Genomic DNA, 19,381 nt, shown 5'->3' with positions numbered 1-19,381 from the left:
ACCGAGTCTTACTCCAATGCAAAACCCAATCGGTAGGATTTTTATGATTGACGTACATCCAGCTCTCAGAGAGCTGTTTTGTTTTATTTAGCTGGCAGAGTAACAACTGCAGAAATGTCAGAGGTGCTCCTTTGCCCAGCCTGCTTGTGCCTGCCGTGGGTGTTTGAACTTTACTGGACACATCATTTTCCTGTTGAACCTACATGTGTGTCTCTATATTAACTATCGGACTCTGGTGCTTGGCTGCAGACACACCAAAATGGCTTTTCATGGAACCAGCTTGCTTCCAGCAATAGTCTCTTCCAGTGCTACTTTTTCTGGGTCCTGTTGCCCCAGTGTGATGTTCCTGAGATATCTCTGTAGATTGAGCTGTCTTGATAGAGAGTCTGGGAATACTTAACCGTCTCAGGAATGGTTCGTAGATATGTGGCAGATGTTATACCAGAGCTCAGACATCTGCCTGCACTTTAGACACTACATTGTGTGTAGGGACAATGCTGAGGCAGTACAAACATGTCTACCTGGACTAATGCTTCTTTGAAGTGGAATCCGTTATTTCTGTATTGTACCATGGGATACATCCCCTTGAATAGCAATTTTCCCATTGCCTAGAAAATGGAGAGCCACAGAGCCATATGGGATACTTCACAGATGCAGTTACCTGGAAGTTTTCAGGTCTTCTCTTTAGACTTGCTGCTTACCTCTAAAGGTCTCTTTGTGCAGTATTTCAGCTTCCTGCATTGTCCTCTAAGAGAGACAGTGAACTCCTCAGTGCTCCTCAGCCGCTGATTGCCTAACATCTTGCAGTGCTTCCATTTTGAGCACAATATACTCTATGTACTTTTAAAAATGTTCAGAATGCTGGTTTTACATTAGGTTTACAAAAGATGTGAAAGTTTCCAGCCAGAACAAATAGTCTCTTGGCTCACTGGAACTTGGAGAGGGAAAAGCATCTAAACAGACTTGGATGCTTTCACATGTTTTCTGATGGCTGAAACATCGTATGGAAGGACAGTAATTACTGTTAGTTTAACACAAACCACTAGGTGCAAAATCTTTTGAAAATCAGAAACAAGATGACACATTTACAATGCACCACATCTTATAGAGGTGAGAATAATCCAACACTGATGTATAGGCTGACCCAGGAGAAAAAGTCCCAAGACTGGAATTTTAGCATGTGGCAAACTTTCAACATGTAAGTAATTATAACTAAGGAATGGAATGCAGTACATACTTACATGTAGAGGGTGATTTTCTGACCTGGGGCCTAATACTTAGAGATTCCAGTTATCTAGCTGCTGAGCGCAAGATCAGTAAAAGCTACCGAAGCCTGGCATCTCTAATTATGTAACTAAAATGAGATTAATTTCGTCTAACATGGCTATAATCCTCCTCTGTTTGAAATTAGTAATAAAACTTCTGTTACCATCAAGAAGTGATAATCAAGCAGGGGTATCCTGTTTTATTAGTTGGTAACTGAGACATTCAGAGATTAAGAGTAAGATTTTCTAAGTGATGAGAGCTCTCCCAACTTTTCTCCTTATGAGATGTCTGAGAATTTTACTGCTGTATTTGTCAGTGCCAGAATACTTTTAAAACCTCCCTGCATTACCTTAAATTCACTCAGTAGGTGCAGAGCACCATGAAGTATTGTGTTTGTGTCCTCTGTTTGACCTGATTTCTGTCTCTCAGAGCATGCACTTCCTTGGATCATACAATGTGAAATACACTCCAAAGCGTACAGATAAAACAGTCTCTTCTACATGGATTAAATCCCTTTTGCTTCCCTCTTTCACCCCCTCAAAAATTTTAGACTGAGAAACAGCAATGAGAAAGGATCCAGACATACTCTAAGGGGCATTCTTTTAGTGTGTGCAAAATAGGGCAAAATAGGACAAAATAGATACTGGATGTGATTTTGAATAGAGGACACTAAAAAATAGTGGCAGTGAGCTGAGAAATTAGATTATTAATTAAATGAGAAATATGAAATGAGAGAAAGAGTTGTTTAGTAGAGCACATATATGCTGATGCTGTGCTTTATCCAGTAGAAATTAATAGATCATTTGAAGCCATAGCAATCCATTGCAGATAAATACATCCTTCAACAATTAAAAAATTTATTATTATTTACTTACAGCAGTAACAAAGAATAAAGGCTATGGAATCACATAGCCTATGGGGAGGCATCTGTGAGTGCATCAAAAGCAAACTGATGGATAAGTATACTCCACAAAGCTGAGGACACATTTCCTATAAAATACAATTGCTGCTGTCACTGCTTCAGATCTTTTGCATTTCTTCACATATTCCCAGTCAAACAAGACAAGACTTCATAAATAGGTGAATTGAGATGCAACAGAAAAGAAGGGGCTAAGAAAGAAAACTACCCACCTGAAGACTGGGGAAGCAGAGCTCAGACTACTTATTTCCCAGGAACTGGCAAGAATCATCCGTCTTTCCCAGCTTCAGTTGCCCCAGGTTAATGCAGAGAGTTCAATGTTAGGGAGACCTAAACTATCCTGAAGCATAAAGCAGTGTTGCTGGAAGCCAGACACAACCCTGAATCAATGTACAATTCAAAGCCTTCCTGCTCCATGAGTAGGGCAGAGTATGTTTTTCCACTGGAAATTTGCATCCATTCTGAGTTGAAACTTGGTCTTTGCAAATCACTTCACTGAAAAGTGTCATCACAGCCTGTGAGTGGCAATATCTACTGCATCTAGCCTTTTTATGCATAGCACTAGACTGAATGTTACATGCCTTTGGACCTTGGGTGCAGATAAGATTGGTGCTGACCTTGTCTTGCTGTCTCTTGTGAAACCTTCTGTAAGAAGCAAAGGTACACAGTACCTTTGATCCTGCAAAAAGAACATGCTCCCTAAGTGCACTCAGGGAAGGGAGATGGGAGAGGCAAGAATAGGGAGGGAGGAAGTATGCAGACACCTAATAAAAACACAAAGCTTTTCTATCATATCAGTGACCAAGATATCATTGAGAGGACCAGGGAGCAGAGCCAAGGCAGATCTTAAAGCCTTAGTAGTCTTGTGTTTCTACCCTATTTTTTGACATAAGACATAAAGGATTTCTACAGAAGAGCACCCAAGGAAAAATAATCAGGCTGTAAAACCACCCATCACCTCCCTGTGGCCACCTGGCTCTCAAACTAGGTAAGAAGTGCTGCGGAGTAGACCCAGTGGTCCAGCCAAGTCAGAAACATTCACTTCCTTGGCCACTTGATCAAGTATATTGAAACTACTGCCTCTAGCAGCATGACTAAACCCTGACAGCACAGAATTCAAGCTAGAAGAAGAGGGGAAGGCACTGCAGAGCTGGAAGGTGAGAGCTTACTCCTGCTAGACAACTGGAAGGGTGACTGAAGGGGTTTATCTCACAGCACTTTATGAAAGCAAAACCTATTAATGCCTTATGACTATCAAATCTGTGCAATGTCAGTGAAACAGTGAACACCTCATTGTCCTAGCAATAACAAACGGGGTAAAAAGGAAATGAGATTTTATATTTTGGGGTCCTTACCCTAGATTGTTTAATTTGCTACTATAACATTCTTCCCCAACAAAACTTTAAACCAGACCAGGGAGTTTCATTTTAATTTGTCACATTCTTTTTGCAGAGTTTATTCAATTATTTTTCCCATCAATTAAGAAGATTTATGATTATGTTTTCTATTATGTGATCATGTTTGTCAAGTAAATTATTCATTAGTTTTCCCTCAGACAGCAAATTATTTGTGAAACATCGTTTTCCCTTTTGTTTTTTAACCTGTTCAGACTTCTAAAATGGTGACAGAGTTTATGTATTTGATGATAGATATGCAGATTGTTCTTCTTTATAATTCTTTATAATTTTTATATAGAAAATACACTTTTTATAGGCTACCAAATTTATACTTAAGTTCAGTTGAACTTAGTAATGGACGCATCTAAGACCCCAGCTTTAGTCTGAGTTATTAGCACGTGTTATGTTCTGCAAAGATGAAGTATAGTTTGATGTTAGGTGGCATGTGATAGTTCAGTAGTCTAACCTTAAACATAAAGATTTGAAATACCATTGAAGAAGGAGTGGACCCTAACTGTCAACTTGCATAATGATCACCCTAACATGAGGCTACTAACCCAGTTTTCATTTCATGACTCCAATACAAAGACTCCTAGAGCATTGAATAATAGTGACTGAAAGACATGTTCACCTGCAATACCGTGGTAGTTAGGATGATCTTGAATTTTCAGTGTCCTGATTTAAGTTGCTGCCTCAGTCAAGTGGTGGAGGATCTGTGCGTAGATTAATATCTACAAGATATGTGTATATCTACAGGATACAGCTGCAAGGCTAATATCATTGGACTGTTGGCAGCAATGAACCAAAATGTCCATCCCTAGATTGCCTTTAATACAATTGTTGATCTACTTTATAGAACTCAGCAATGCAAGGTAAGGGGGAGGGGCCATATAAGGTGATTATGGTAAGTCTAATTTGCCCTTTGCATTGATGTAAACTGTGTTGAGCTCCCAGGTAGTGGTAGGGTGCTAACTTGCTGACAAAGTGAAAAAGTGGCATAGTACAAATAAGTCAGAAAGGAAGAAAAAGAAAATGGCTGGAATCAGTTGTACCTATTCTGCATTTGATTGATGCTCAAAGTGTGTTCCAAGCCCCAAACCTTTTCAATAATTTAGCTGTTTCAATTGTTCTTGCTACAGCTATTGTTTTTCTGTTCCTTCATGGTGATGTTTTGCAATGGCCTTAGTCTGTTTTTAACCTCTACTGCTATGGAGTTTATCTCCAATGCTCATATGACAATGTTAAAAAAGTACAACATGGGTGTGCATGTGGAAATGATCTGTAATCTTTAGCCTGCAATAGCAAAACTCTCTTATCTCAGAATGAGGGAGGAGGGAATGAAATTGGATTTCCTGCTCCTCGTGACAGTTTCTATAGCTGTAGTGTGGTAGCCCCATCGGGTATGATGCTGCACAGCTAACCTAAGCTGCTTTTCTAATTGGGGGCAGCTGCCAGTTTCTCTTCAAAACTCTGCACATCACACAGATGTGAAAACTATGTATAACTATATTTTTTTTTATCATTTTCTGACTCACCTCATGCAAAATTTTCTCAATATTTGTGCCTCACAAGAACACACACCAAGTAATTAAGAAAAAAAACCCCGTTCTTTACAGGAACAATACAAGCAGCATTACTGCAGTTGTGACCTTAGATTTTGGCTGGACAGATAGACCAAGAGCAGATTATATATTTGGAAATAACTGACAGTGAATTAACTATGTACAAAGAGTCTTGAAAGTACTGTAATTCAAAACAGACACCGTGTTAACCCAAACTCTCATCAACACACTCGGTGCATTGGCGTAATAGGAGCAATCGGATATTTGTGCAGTGGAATGTGAGACAGGAAGGCTGCAGCTTATCTGCTTGTTGGAGACAACTCTCAGTCTGGTGCAATCCACATTGTCCTTTCTGTTTCTTGACACAGTGTCTTTTGGGGCTTGTAAATGTGAGGAATGAAGAAAGTGCATCTCAGTCTAGATATATGTCCCAAATTAATGTATTCCCTCCCTTCTTGCCTTCTCAAATTATCCTTGCTTTCACTTGTGTGAGGTGAGAGTGAATCCTTGGCTTATTCCTTCTGTCTCATGCTATTTATTGAGAGTGAGAGCCTTCCAACCTTTTTACTGCTCTTTTGTGTTGCTATGGCAATGGTGAGGCCCATGCTTCTTGTCTGGTTAAATGTACTTTTAATTGCTTCAATAAATATGCTTTAAAAATATACAGTGAAGGCTGTTGTTAATACTATAGTTATGTTGCATCACATTTAATAAAGCAGGTAAAAATAAATGTTAGTGAAAACTTTGACTGGTTTTGAAGCTGGTGATTTAGCTTTCAGCACTCCAACTTTTGGGCTGTGGCAGGGCTAATTGCTTTGGGTAAACACTTGTCTTCAGCTGAAGCCATAGGTAAATAGGATTGGAAAGATCTGCCTTTGCCATCAAATTCCTTTCCTTAAGATTACAGATGACTGTAAAATAGACATTTAGCCTAGAGTGATGCACAGAGCATCTGAATCACATGATGTTCTAGAAAAACACTTGGAACATAGTTCAGACTCCTCTAACAGAATTAGAAAGTTCATGTGCAGAGTGCTGTTAGGAAGAGGGCAAGAGATAGGGCTACTGCTAATGTTCTGTATTTTCATTATTATCCTACATTATAAAGCACAGGGAAAGCATGTGGCATGGCAATGAAATGTATTTTAAAGGCCTCTGGGAGAACATTTTAGTGGCTACTGCTTTTGTTCTTTTCACATATGAAGAGTGAAATATGAGTTGGAGTAGGGGACGCAGTTTCATCTTCTGACAAGGCACTGAAGAGACTGGCAGTGGACCCGTGCACTCAGTCTTTATATCCAATATTTTTTCCTAACATTGAGTTGTGGAAAGGGACAGAAAAGAGCTGCAAATTGGTTTGCAAGTAGGAGAAAAAATCCTGCAGCGAAAAAGCTACAGAGTCAGCATGTTTGGATTATTAAAAAAGCTTTAGAGGAAGCTTGGACAGACTGAATAAATGTCTTCCTAAAGAGAAAATACCAGATACCAAAAGGGCCTTTTATTAAGCAGAGAGAGGGCTTAAGACCAAGTACATTCAAATTGGATATAAACCAGATTATTAAGCTTGAAGACAGACTAATCAGACACAAAGAGAGTCTCCAGCAAGTCTTCATATGAGGACCTTTCTAGAGAAGTTGTTCCAGTTTTGCACAAGCTGATGGGCAAAAAGTGGCAGCAGAAGGGGAAATTGTACAACATTTTATATACAGATATACCTATGTTTATATGCTCACATAAGCACACGTACATATAAGGCAGAAGTGTTGATATTAATTTTTTCTGGCTCTAGACTCCAAGACAGTAATCTGTGTGGCAGTACAGAGTTTGTTGTTTATGAACTTCTTACATAAGACTTCTTAAAATAAAAAGGGTAGAAACCAATTATAAGTTTTGTTGAAACCAATTATAATTTTTGTTACTAAAGCTCTGTTAGATTCTAAAGCAATTATGAAAGAATTTGAATTTTGAATGTAAGTGTATTGTGGTTTGTCTTGATATGTGAAGGAAATGGGGTTTCTAGTAATGCAAGAAGGATGGCAATTAAACCTTGCAGTGCACAAAATGTTAGTAAACAAGATAAAGAATGTGTTTTGATTGCAAGGGTCTTTATATGCCATTAGTGAAGTCTGCTTGAGTTTTGAAAATTTAACATAACCACTTTTTCTTGGAGGATGTATAAAATACAAGTTTTACCCAATAGATTAATGCATATCAAGTAAATGAAATAATGAACCAGTGGATACAGTGTACAAATGTGTACGTAAGTCTCATATTCTGGAGAAAAAAATTTCAGAGAAATTTCTTTCTTTCATAAGAAGAAGAAATTTTACATCTCTTCAACATCTTTTTACTAATGTAGGTATTTAAAAGTATTAGAATTATGGAATGTTTAGCTTTGAGGAAGGTTTAATTTCATTTATCATTAGCTGTAAATAAATAATATATTTATATAAATAATATGCTTATATAGATAAATATTTAAAAAAATAAATTTCATTTTTGCAAGGTGTTATTTCTCTGTCTTGGTCATGTCCAAGTTTATTAACAGAAATGAAGTAAAAATGTTAAATTTGCTGTGATAGTTTTCACCCTAGGCCTTCCTGGAGACCAGCTTGTAACCAGGAAGGAACTAGAGAAGTGACAAAGGAAGTATTCCATGCTATTCCTTTCCGTAACACAACATATAAAAAAGCGCAGGTAAGAGAGTTCGCGCTCTTCTCTCTTCCAGTGGTTGAAGGTGACAGGTCTCTCCGTAGATGGGCTTTGCTTATACAGGCCAGGGCCTGCTACTCAGACCTGCCGTTATCTCCGGTCTCTCTGGGAGGCGTGGGGGAGTTGGCTGCTGCCTCGCACAGTTCTACTGTCCCATTCAGGAAAGTATTTAATTCATTTTTTTTATTTATTCACTAGCTCTATAGTAACAGGTATATTTGGAGGATATTTGGTTTTAGTTCTTTTATCCCTGCTTCCCCTTCCCTTTTCCCTTTTTCCCTCTCAGGAGCTCCCTGTTGTGTATAATATATTCAAATTGTATATATAATTGTAAATATACGTAATATATATATATTTGATATAATCCTGTTTTGTTTGAACTTCTTTCAGTCTTTTTCCTGTGCTTCGGTTTTTTTTTCCTTCCCTCTTTGGGAAGCAGGCTTCGTTGTTGAGTTTCGGAGACTTGGCAGGAAGCCACCTTGAAACTTGCACATTTACTTTGTTCTGCAAAACTACCGTGTTTCCTATGGCAATTTAATAATTTTTTTGCTTTCCAAGGTTTTAGCAGTGTTAATCTTGAATAATTCTTAGGATCTGGTGATATTATAATGTAAAAGCAAAGTTAACCAGTATAAAAAGTTTTAATGTGAAAGCATATATCATCTGTTATAATAATTTAATTTTTTTTATATTACCAGTTAGAGGAAGTGACCTAATTAATGAGCCACTTCAGGTGGTTTGTCAACTTGAAGCCTGATTGTGCTTTCCCATGGTGCTGGCTGCAGCCTTGGCAGCAGTGGAGGAAGTGGTGTGGCTCCATCCTCTGTTCCTGTGGGAAGCGTAACTCCTCTGTCAGTGCACTGCTCCCTGGTAAGGGTTGGGACTGCCAAAAAGAAAGAGCCAGATGTGACCCACCTCACAATCCCCAGTATGAAAAAGATGTGTGAAGATGCAGAGGGTACCTGTCTCTGTTAAAATGATCTAACATGATGGCTGCAAGTTAATGTTGCATTGAACGGTGCTACTTTGATGACTGTGACATGAGCTATTTAATTTGCATTGAATCATTGCCTTGCAGCTGCATCCTAATCCCTAAAACCAATGAGTGTCTAATAAATCACAGGAACCAAAGTGGAAGGTAAATCCAGTGGCTATTTTAGAATTTGCAGTACACTCTAATCCTAGTAAAACAATTCTGAAGCAGGCTGAATAATTAATGGTCAATGATTTTGAGACATATTTTATCTGTCTTTCAGTTTCAACCTATCAAAACCTTGCGAGCTTTTTAGACTTGTCTTTTATTACCAATAATTTCATGATTCCTTTCTCTCAGTAATTTTTGGTCTGTCAAATAGATGAGATTGCATATCCTTTGATGATCAATTCAGGAGTAATAACGGTCTATATGTATTAAAATAAAGCATACCTTTAATGATGAACAGCTCTACCTGGTTAAATCTCTGCCTTCCTCTGAATTATGTTAATCTTTGTGATTTGTCCCTGTAGATGATGCTCCATATCATAACTTTTGGGACTCAACTATATGAACTGGATCCATTCTTTTTTTGATGGCAGACCTTCACTGCTACTGTTTTTCATAATTTCTTCATTTGATCCGTGTTTGTAAACTGAAATTTGAAGCCTGATACCAATCTTGTCTGTTCAAAGAGGTTTCCATTTTGTGAGGTTTGAGATGGCTACCACAGATGTCTAAACAGAAAACAAGACTTGAGCACCTGGGTTCAGTTTCTGCTAAAGACACTAGAAAAGCCTGCTCTTTCTGTGGGGTTGTGATCATCAGATCAGACAATTTGATGTGCAGTTGCTTGGATACTTGCAGGATACTTTTCCAGAGCTGTTACGTTACTGAAAAATATTTATTTATCAAAATATTCTGTAAGAGAAGACTTTGTGAAAGTCAAATCTAAACCAAGAGGACTGAGAAAGTCTCCATAAGCCATTATTTGTGAGGTGTAACTTGCAGTGGATAGTGCCCAGTGTCACAAACATAATGCCTGCAAACATTTGTTGACTGCTTGACTAGGAGCCTGAGTGCAGTCGATGAGGACTCTCCGGGCTATGGCAGTTGAAGGTTATGATCCCCTTTCTACTGACCCCAGGGAGTGGGCTGGGGACAAGGTGACATGCACCTGGAACCAGTGCAGTCCATGCTGCTGTATTCATATTAAGAGTAAACAGAAGATTTGGTTCTCTGGAGTTTTTACTCTGATACTATTCACTGACATTAAATTCACTTAAATAAAGCACCCCCCCAACTTAAATTATATTAAATTTTTACCACCTTAGTGCAATTTCTCTTGACCAATGTCATGTCTCATGAGACAGGGGAAGGGTGCCTAGCCCTTAGAGAGGGGAGATTTTCTTGATCCTCAGTAATTTATTTGTTTGTCACTGCCCCAAGGAAGCTGAAACCTGTATGTCTGACCAGTCTGTCAGCACCCTTAAGGGGGATTTTTCACCAAACAGATTCACAATATAGGAGGGGGATTTGATTGCCCTTTTTGGGGGAGGGTTGAGCCAACAGCATAAGGGAGACTTCTCAGCGGGCCTTCCCAACATGTTAGCTGCTGCCAGCAACTCCTAACACCTGTAAAGAACTCACTCTAACAGTTTACAGAATAACACTCTTTATTAATACAAATTGTGACAGGTTAATAAGGTTTGTAGGTTGTCAGTGATAGTGTCTCACTGCAAAAACATATTTATACTAGTACTACAAATCAGGCACACACACAAGCCCTAATACAAAGCAATCTACTAATATACTATAGAGCAAGCACAAGCTACAGTTCTAAAAGCAGCATTTAGTGCACGTAGAATATGGTTCTTACCCAATAAGCATCCCTATGGCAGGGGAAGACAGGTTCAGCCCGTCAACTGGTTCCAGCAGATTCAGTGGAATCTTCCTCGAATTTTCACTCTGTCCCCAATTTACTCTTATACTATTTCTTTATGTTTAGGGGGAACTTGAGTGAATTTAGTCATAAGTTTTTAATTGGGTAGTCATCCTTGGCATCTATTTCCCCTGGTGGACAGATACTGTTCAGTCTTTGAACTAAAAAGTGTCACCACGTTCCTGTCCCTGCCAGATGTTTACGGAGGGAGGTCACGGTGCCTCCACACTACTCCTCTCCTCCATTCAATCCCCCACAGCAGGTGCTTATCATTGTTTAGTGAACCTTTGTGGGGCATGTTGACCATGTTCCATGAGGGAAGCAGCAGCTGCATTTCACCCTCTAAATCTTAGTCTCCTCTAATTTTTAACCCTATCCATTGTTCCGCGGTCATGTATTTTAACATAGTTTTGCTATTCTTGCCCTTCCACTTTTTCATAACAGTCACATTTCAGCAGCAATCTCACACTTAGCCCTTTTTACCACAAATCCTGCCGTTCTCCCCAAAACCCAGAAGCTCTTCTTTCCTATTTCTTTCTGCTACCCTATTCTAATAAGTAAACCAACACACAAAATGTTGTTCTTCTTGGACTGGACATTAATATCTTCTGATGCAAATTAGCACTCCTGAATGTCTCGGTGCAAGTCACACCAGCCCAACATCAAACTGGGCTGCGGAAACTCCTGTTGCTAAGCAGTGTTTTTGCTAGACATTACACAGATAGGTACTACGCTCCAGGCAGACAAGATGGCACTGTGTATGGGTCCCAGTTCCCTCTCTATGAAGTGCAAGAGAAACATATGATTTAAATTAGGTGAATACTAATAATCTGGCAAGGCTGAGCAACCCTGAAACAGAGAGCTGTGGTTGCACTTGATTACAAAAGTTTGTTCCAGATGGATCTGATGCCCCTCATCCTATCACCAGCCCAGAGAAATCTAGTGTTAGACAGTATTGTGTGTCAATTCTAGCTGCAGTATCTATACTTGAAATCAAACAAAAGAAACAAATCCATCCCCTTCGCCCCAGACACCTCTATTATGGTACTAAAGTGCACTGCCTTTGGCTGAGCTGTAAGACTAGAGATCCAGACAAAAACATCTATTAACATTCTGAAGGCACATTTCTTAACTGCAGAACTATTTCACTCAGTACCATAACTAAATTATTTTTATACAAATTACATTGTTTCCGTAATCACCTCAGGTGCTTGGAAAACTTCCTACTTTTCTGCATCACACTGTCAGGCACTACTCAGAAAAGCTTCACACCAAATTTACTTTGGAAGATGTCTGGAGTAAAAGGCCACTATTTCAACCTGTTCTTATGAGCCCACCTGCAAGCCTTTTGCTGTCTGGAACCTGGTTTCTTTCTTAGCTCATATTTGATATAATGCAAAACTTGTAAGAACAGCTTGTGGTTTTCTAGCTCCTGAAGCACATTAGACTGGATTTAGTCATTACCCTGAACCCTTGCCTATATCTAATATGGAGATGCAGATGGACAGCTCACGCCAACATTCATAGGTACTGAGGTGCTGGAGTGAGGTGTCTCAAGGCAGATCAGTTTATACAGCTTGCAATATGCATCGTTGCCCTTTTACTTGGGCACCATGGCTTCAGGCAGGGACAAGGTATTTCCTTGGCTTCAGGCAAGAATTAGGTGTTCTCTTTCTTCATGTTTTTGTTGACTTATACAAACTTAAGATCCTAGAGTTATTAAGTTAATTTCAACACAAGTGTCCTGATTTCTAGATAAAAAACTCAAGCACCAAAGCTGACCCTGCAAAGATTAGCTTATGATTTAGCAGAATGCTGTCATCTCTCTGTCTTGAGGGATACATACAAAACCAGACTCCCAACACTTGAATCACTATACTGCCTACTGCACAGGGGGAGATGTTTTCTATCCCTCATTTTGTAACAAACCTACTGTGGAGCAAAAAGCACAAAAAAAAGTTACAAGGCAAATTTCTTTGAGGCCACTAAAATAGCTGTAAGAGGACTTGCAGAACAATCCAAGGAGTCATCATCATCATGGCTAGGCTTCGCGAACGAAGATTTGGGAAGGGCTCTACCCACGTTTCTTGCAAGCGCGTTGGTGGCTAAAAAGGCCAATACGAGAAAAATCCAAGGAGTAAAGACTAGATAACAGAGGGTGTAGAGAAGATGGAGTTAGGCTCTTTACAGTGACAGGACAGGACAAAACAGTGGCAGTTCATCGGAATTCAGACCACATTTATCAGACTGGGTTCTGTAAGGTATCTAGTTGTGGGAGATGTTAGGCTTTGCACAACAGGCTCAGGAAGAACATATAGATATTGTGATGCTAAGGGCAGTTGAGATTGCAGAACCTCAGCTCTGTTGTAAAGGGAAATTTAACTGCTGATTGCAAGAGGCTGGCTTGTATTTTTTCCTCATCCTCTTGGTTAGAGGCACCTATTTTATACACCAGACAAGTAAAAGAAAAAATCTGTGCTAAATTGCCTCAAAATATCATACCTCTAAAAGCACAGTTGACATTCCTGCAGAAAAGTACATTCTAGGCTAAGACTCCAGATTTCCTTCCCTCCCAGCCCTCCGCTACTTTAACCATGAGATGATTCAGCCATTCATTGCCTAAAAACACCCTATAGCAAAAGTTTTGTGTTACTCACTGGCACCAAGTGCTGAGATCTGAATGCTGACAATGCTTTTAAGGGATAGCCTAGCTACATAGGCGTATCACAATGTCTTTGGAGATTTATCTTGGATATGGAAAATAGGATGGTCTGGGAATCTGGATTGACCCATTTAGGGAATGGAAAAGAATTTGTGATTGAGAGATGCACATACAGGGATATAAGTGTAGCTCTGTATTTTAATGTGAACGAGTAAACAGTCAGCAGTATAATAATCTGTAAGTCATTTGATCCCAATAAACCATCTTAATCCTCAGGGCTATTCTGGCAGTAAGAGATAACTGCACAGAAGCAGAAATGTTCTTAGCATAAACCTCACGTATTTATGTTTACTGTGCGTATATGACAGTTACAGACTCTTCTCCCCTCCTTCCCAATACTGATGAGCACTTCATCTGTACAGTCTGCTAGCTCCCTACTTCACTAACAAGAGCCTTTTAATTTGGATTTTTATTCTTTCCAGCAAGGGCTAAGGCAAAAGGAAAATCAAATCACAGAGAAATGCTTGGGACTGAAGCTCCCCTACTGGCATGCCCTCTGCTTCAATAAAGTTTCACTACAAATTTTGGTTTTAGTAGCCGTACATGCGGTCCTGTGCTTTGTGGGAGGATACATTTCCACATCTCTGCACTTAACAAGCCTCTGAGCTGAATGTTTTTGTGGCTGTCTCCTGGCTGCCGCATTGTCTTCATTGTTGTCTGCATTGCAGACAAAGGGCTACAGCTCAGAAATGCAGAGGCAGTGAAGTGCTAAAAGTTAATTAATTTGTTGTCATGACTAAAGACTGAATGATACTTTTGAAAGAGTGAGAGCAAGAGCACATCCTACCTCCAAAAATGGGTAGTGTCACTGTGGGTTATGTGACCATATGTTTGCCCCACTCAGACAAAGGCATTAGTTAAAGCAGAGATCAGATGAACTGCAGCTGCTTGCTATTCAACGCACAGGGCTGTGGGGTTTCTTCTTCAATTTATTTATTTTTTTTTATAATCTTCAAGCCAGCACTTGTTCCTCTACTATTGGAGTCCTGGCACCGAAAGACACTTCATCCCTGTCTGGTATCTCATGAACATGTCAGTGCAGACATGTAGTACCTGCTGCTGCTGGTCTAGTGCTAGTGCTCTGCTGGCCTAAACTGTGAGGCAGAGATGAAATGGGGACTATTATTTCTAGCTCAGAAATTTTCGAATAAAGATGAAAATTGTTCCATAAGCTTTTTTTCATTGATCAGTTAGTTTGCAAAATCTTTCCTTGTTACATGGGTGAATGGCCATTAGGTGCCAGGCTTTGACTCAGTTCAAGGTTGTAAGTTGAAGCCATTTTTTTCTCCCTGACAAATGACAATATTTCTTAGGTTAAGACTCATTAGCACAAATGTTGCCATGTAATGGCATTAAAATAATAGACATGTATTCGTGTTGTGGAATGTTCAAGGTTTGTACCTGAAATTTGAGTTCCCCTCAGTTATGCAAATGACAGTGCTGAACACGACAGCAAAAACATTTTCCTACCTGGGATCTGCTCTAAGTGGGGCAAAACAACCACTTTGCATCTGTATTTCACATTTAGTGATAGCTTTAAATTGCTTTTTTAAAGCAAGCACTTCTAGTTCTTCTTCATATTGTTTGGCAAGGACTTGTAAGAATTTTAGCTTCAACAAAGCTATATCTGCACAGGTGCTACTGTAAAAAATGATCCTTAGCATATGGGATACATTATATCATACTATTGATTGAGAAGCTGAGGAGTAAAGTACAGATTCTTTAACTTATGTGAGGAAATCCAGGCATGGGACTGCAGCTGGCTTCAGAATTGCACATACTTTCCCTTTACCTCTTTTGTTGATGAGTTTGTTCTACATTTCATTAAAGTGCTGCTCCAATGCTCTCTGAAATCAGTGGCAAAGCATTTCTTAACTTCAGTGGTATGTGCTCAAGCTGCAATATATCTTAGTGCTAAATAGTAAAGTATTATGTCTGGTGTGTTCACCCTGGTTGTGTATGTCAGGTGGAAGAGACCATGCTTATGTTAAATGCAACTGTCCTGTTGATGGATTTGGCTTATATTTAACCAGATACACTGGATATGTAGTTTATTTTCTTTCATTTTGCCAAGAAAATGGGTCAATGAAGAAGAAATAATATGCAATCAGATATGAAAAATAAGAATTGTAAATCTACTTGTAGGTCCCTTTCTGCAGAATAAATCTTGACATTATGGTCACTTAAAATAAATCCTGGTTTTGAGGGCCCAGAAACCTCAGGAGAACAGAGAAGCCTTTGAAGTGCTTGAGAGTTTACTATACACTCAATTCTCGTGTTAGCAAGGCTTTGAGGGAGCAGAAATAGTCCTCCAAAAACTTCCCTTGTTACCAAGTAAGCCTCTACAGTACATACCATCATTGTTATCCTTTATGATAATAATGTGGCTAATATTAAAAAAAAAATAAATCTGTGAACACCAGGAGGTAAAGGAAAAAAGAGAAAATTCAAACTGTTTTAAAAGCAAAACTTGCAGAGATTCAGAGATTTATGGAAAGGGAGCGCTCTCTGTTTACTGTAAGGAAGCTTTGCCATTAGCTTCAAAGGAAGTTTTAGTAGGTTCTGAATGTTTGTAATAGTTATGACTCAATTTATCTTTGTTATCTAAAATCTTGGCAACAATATGCATTTCAGTGCAGACTGTGAATGATAACAATCAACTTCAATTCCCACTGACCCAGGAGTCGAAGGGCTATGGTATAGCATTTAGTATTACTGACTATAATTATATGTTATAAAATTGTGTTGTCATTGATGTTATCATAATTTGTATAAAAAGTTGTTTGTAGCAAGATATTACAGATGCAGGCAATCTGCAGGAGTTCACAAGACGGTAAAGTTAGACTCTGGCAGATTAGAAGTTGCTTTTGGTGTTCGAATGCATGCATATGCCTCTGTTTTTACCAGGATGTATAAAACTAGGACATTTTAAATAAACAGTTGAAAACCTAATAGTTTCCATTTTTAAATGTTCCTTTCTTAGTTTAAAAATGTTTTTTTTTCTCTATTTATAAGCTTCTCTATTTACACCATTTGCTTTAAGTTTTCTGACAGCCAGCTCTTGATTTGGAGAAGCTAATGTTAATGGGAGGACTGGATGTGTTCTACCTCTGGCAGCACCACAGTGTGCTTTGGAGGCATGAGTAAACAGTGGGAGTGTCTGGAAGCTTTGAGGGCTAATCTTTTTACAACCATGGATTTTCTATATAACCACAGGCAAGTCTCTTTGTCTTAGTTTATGTCCTTGCATAGGGGAGATATTGGTATCAGCTCACAAGGGAACCATGGATGTAAATTAATGTTTGTGAGTCAGGGAACAGGCAGACATGAATAATCATATGATGAAAAAGAAGTGGTAGAAATCAAATACTTAGAGAGTTCAAATAGACCTACTGGAATAGAATCCTGCATAGTACCAGTAAACTCTAGTTCATAATGCATGTGGAGAAAAGGGCTTGATTCAAATTACATAAAGAGACTTAGCCCTGGCACAGCTCAGTCCATGTATTCTTAGTTTTGGAAATCAAAACCCTGTTCTTCACCTACTGCTTTACTGGGTGCGTGACTGTGTACTGCATGCAGGCTCTGTTTTTCCCACTTCATTTGCTCTTACAAATAGCCCTTGGAAACTGCTCCTCAGAAGGGGTTCCTCATCACCCTGTGAGTGATCTTTCCATTATCTCTTTCCCCACTGGACTAAAGGCTTGATGTTACCATCACTTGATAGTAGTAACAACTTTAAATTACTGGGACGAACTATAAGACAAAGAACTGTGAGAACTATCTGCATGAAGGAGGTCATGCGGATACAATCACCGATGGTTTACAGAGCCTTTACTTTTCCCATTTCCACTTTCATTTCTATGGTTTTGTTGTCCAGTGTTTTACCACTTTATGTAACTACTCTTGAAATCCACACAATGAGTGAATTTTTTCACGGTGTTCCAAATATACATATATGTATATATAATACTTTTCCCGTGAGTTTAATTTTCCATGTGCATCAGCCAAAGCTGTTAGGCATAGGGCCCAGCTTACAAGCCATTGAAGAAAAGTGTGCCTAAGGTTTTCCCAGCTGCTTGTTCAGGATTTTGCTGACCCATGTGGACATTGCCCCTTTGTTGTCTTCTGTGAACAGGCATACAAAAGAGAAGCATGGAGTAGCAGATGAAAACTCTTGCTGAGTGGCTTTAGGTTGCATTTGGTGGCAGAAGTACAGGTTTGTGCTTCTGTTAGGTTTTTACAAGGTATGGAAATGTGTCAAATTTATTTTTTTTTGTCCGCTTCAATTGAATTTAAGGAAACAACATGCTCATGCAGCTTCATCCTAGCATGCTGAATTGGATTTCTCTCCAGTCAATTTACAGCAGATCTGAGCCATTTCTCATTTTTACTCCCCCTCTAAAAGCAGGTGAGTTACGTAAACCTCATATAAGAGAGAGAGAGCAGAATCTTGTCCACGACTCGCCTACACCATTTGGTACTGCAAAAGCCCAAGCAATTAACACTAGCTAATTGACTTTATCTGACTACTACACTGAAATGCCCTCGATTTTTAAAGATGTTTATATAATTGATTTCCTCTGTTTTTAATAAGAATTAACCACCTCAATATCTTTAAAAATTAAGCCTTTTTTTCAGCTCTATGCAGTCCAACATAATCTCTTCTGTGCACTCTTTTCCTCTCTCATGCAATCCATGTGCCAAAATTATAAACATCAAATCCCTGCAGACCAACCATTTACTGAAAATTTACCTTGAATGGCACTGTATTTGCTGATCTGTGAAAGACAACATGAACAGGCTCTCTAGAGAAATGAGGTTATCAGAAACATTTGGGGACAGGAGATATCTCACTATGTGCAATGTGTATTGTCTGAAGAGGAAACAGAGTGTGAAAGCTTGCTACGCATAAGGCAGTGTTTTACCAAATTGAATAAGAGGTTCTAATTTTTTTCTTAAATAACCCAACAAATGTTGCTACTGTGGGGGAAACTTTCACCAATAAAGAGTAAGAATCAGCCAAGACCCTGCACTTCAATCTCCTTCAGTTATCATGACACCCCAGGTTGCAATACTTCTTTACCACCTTGGCGAACACGCTCTCAGAGCTCAGCTAGGGTCCCATCCAGTGAGCTGAACAGCAGGCAATAGTCTTTTTTCCTTGTGCTAGTACCTCTGCTAACCCAAGAAGATCCAATGAGGCTGACAGCTGGAAGGCAAGTCTTGTTCCCATTCCAATTCTTTGTTGCTGCTTGCATGTGTGGAGGGAAAGGCAGTGATTTGCTCTACCATATGAGAAACATCTTCTAGGGAGTCAGGGCCAGCCTTGGCAGCTCGAGAGGATGCATGATAAAATAGGAGCAGCTGCACGTGACTCTTTGTTCTCACAGGGCACTTGACAGAACTTTGTGATCTTGCACACTGACAGCATTAAATCTCCATAAAAGTAACATGCTTAGCTTTGGCTCTAAGTGTCAAGTCAGGTTTGTTGATTATAATTCATGTTTCTTTGCCTTCCTTGGGAGTAATCACCACTTTATGATTGAAGATACTTCCACTATGGATACTTCCACTACTATCCTTCCCACTATGGGAAGGATATTTGTCTTGTAATCATTATTACAAAACTGTCCGATCAATATGTTGTTACTTCTTGGGGAAGAAAAACAGCCTGGCATAGCAACTGCAGAGGGGACCAGCATCTCTGCCCTCCCTCCCGCCCAGAGGCATGGATAGAAATATCTGGAAAAGGAACCAGCACTGAAGTTGCTTCTCACTAGCCCTTTTCTGCAACACCAGGACTGGGAAGGCTAGAGCCCATCTGTTAGATCTTTGTGACTTGTCTCAGCACTTGTAAAGAACATCTGCAACTGTGCAATAAGTAG

This window comes from Neopelma chrysocephalum, unplaced genomic scaffold, assembly GCF_003984885.1.
Source record: "Neopelma chrysocephalum unplaced genomic scaffold, ASM398488v2 Primary Assembly neopelma1_24, whole genome shotgun sequence".
Taxonomy (NCBI): Eukaryota; Metazoa; Chordata; class Aves; order Passeriformes; family Pipridae; genus Neopelma; species Neopelma chrysocephalum.
This window is presented reverse-complemented; position numbering follows the sequence as displayed.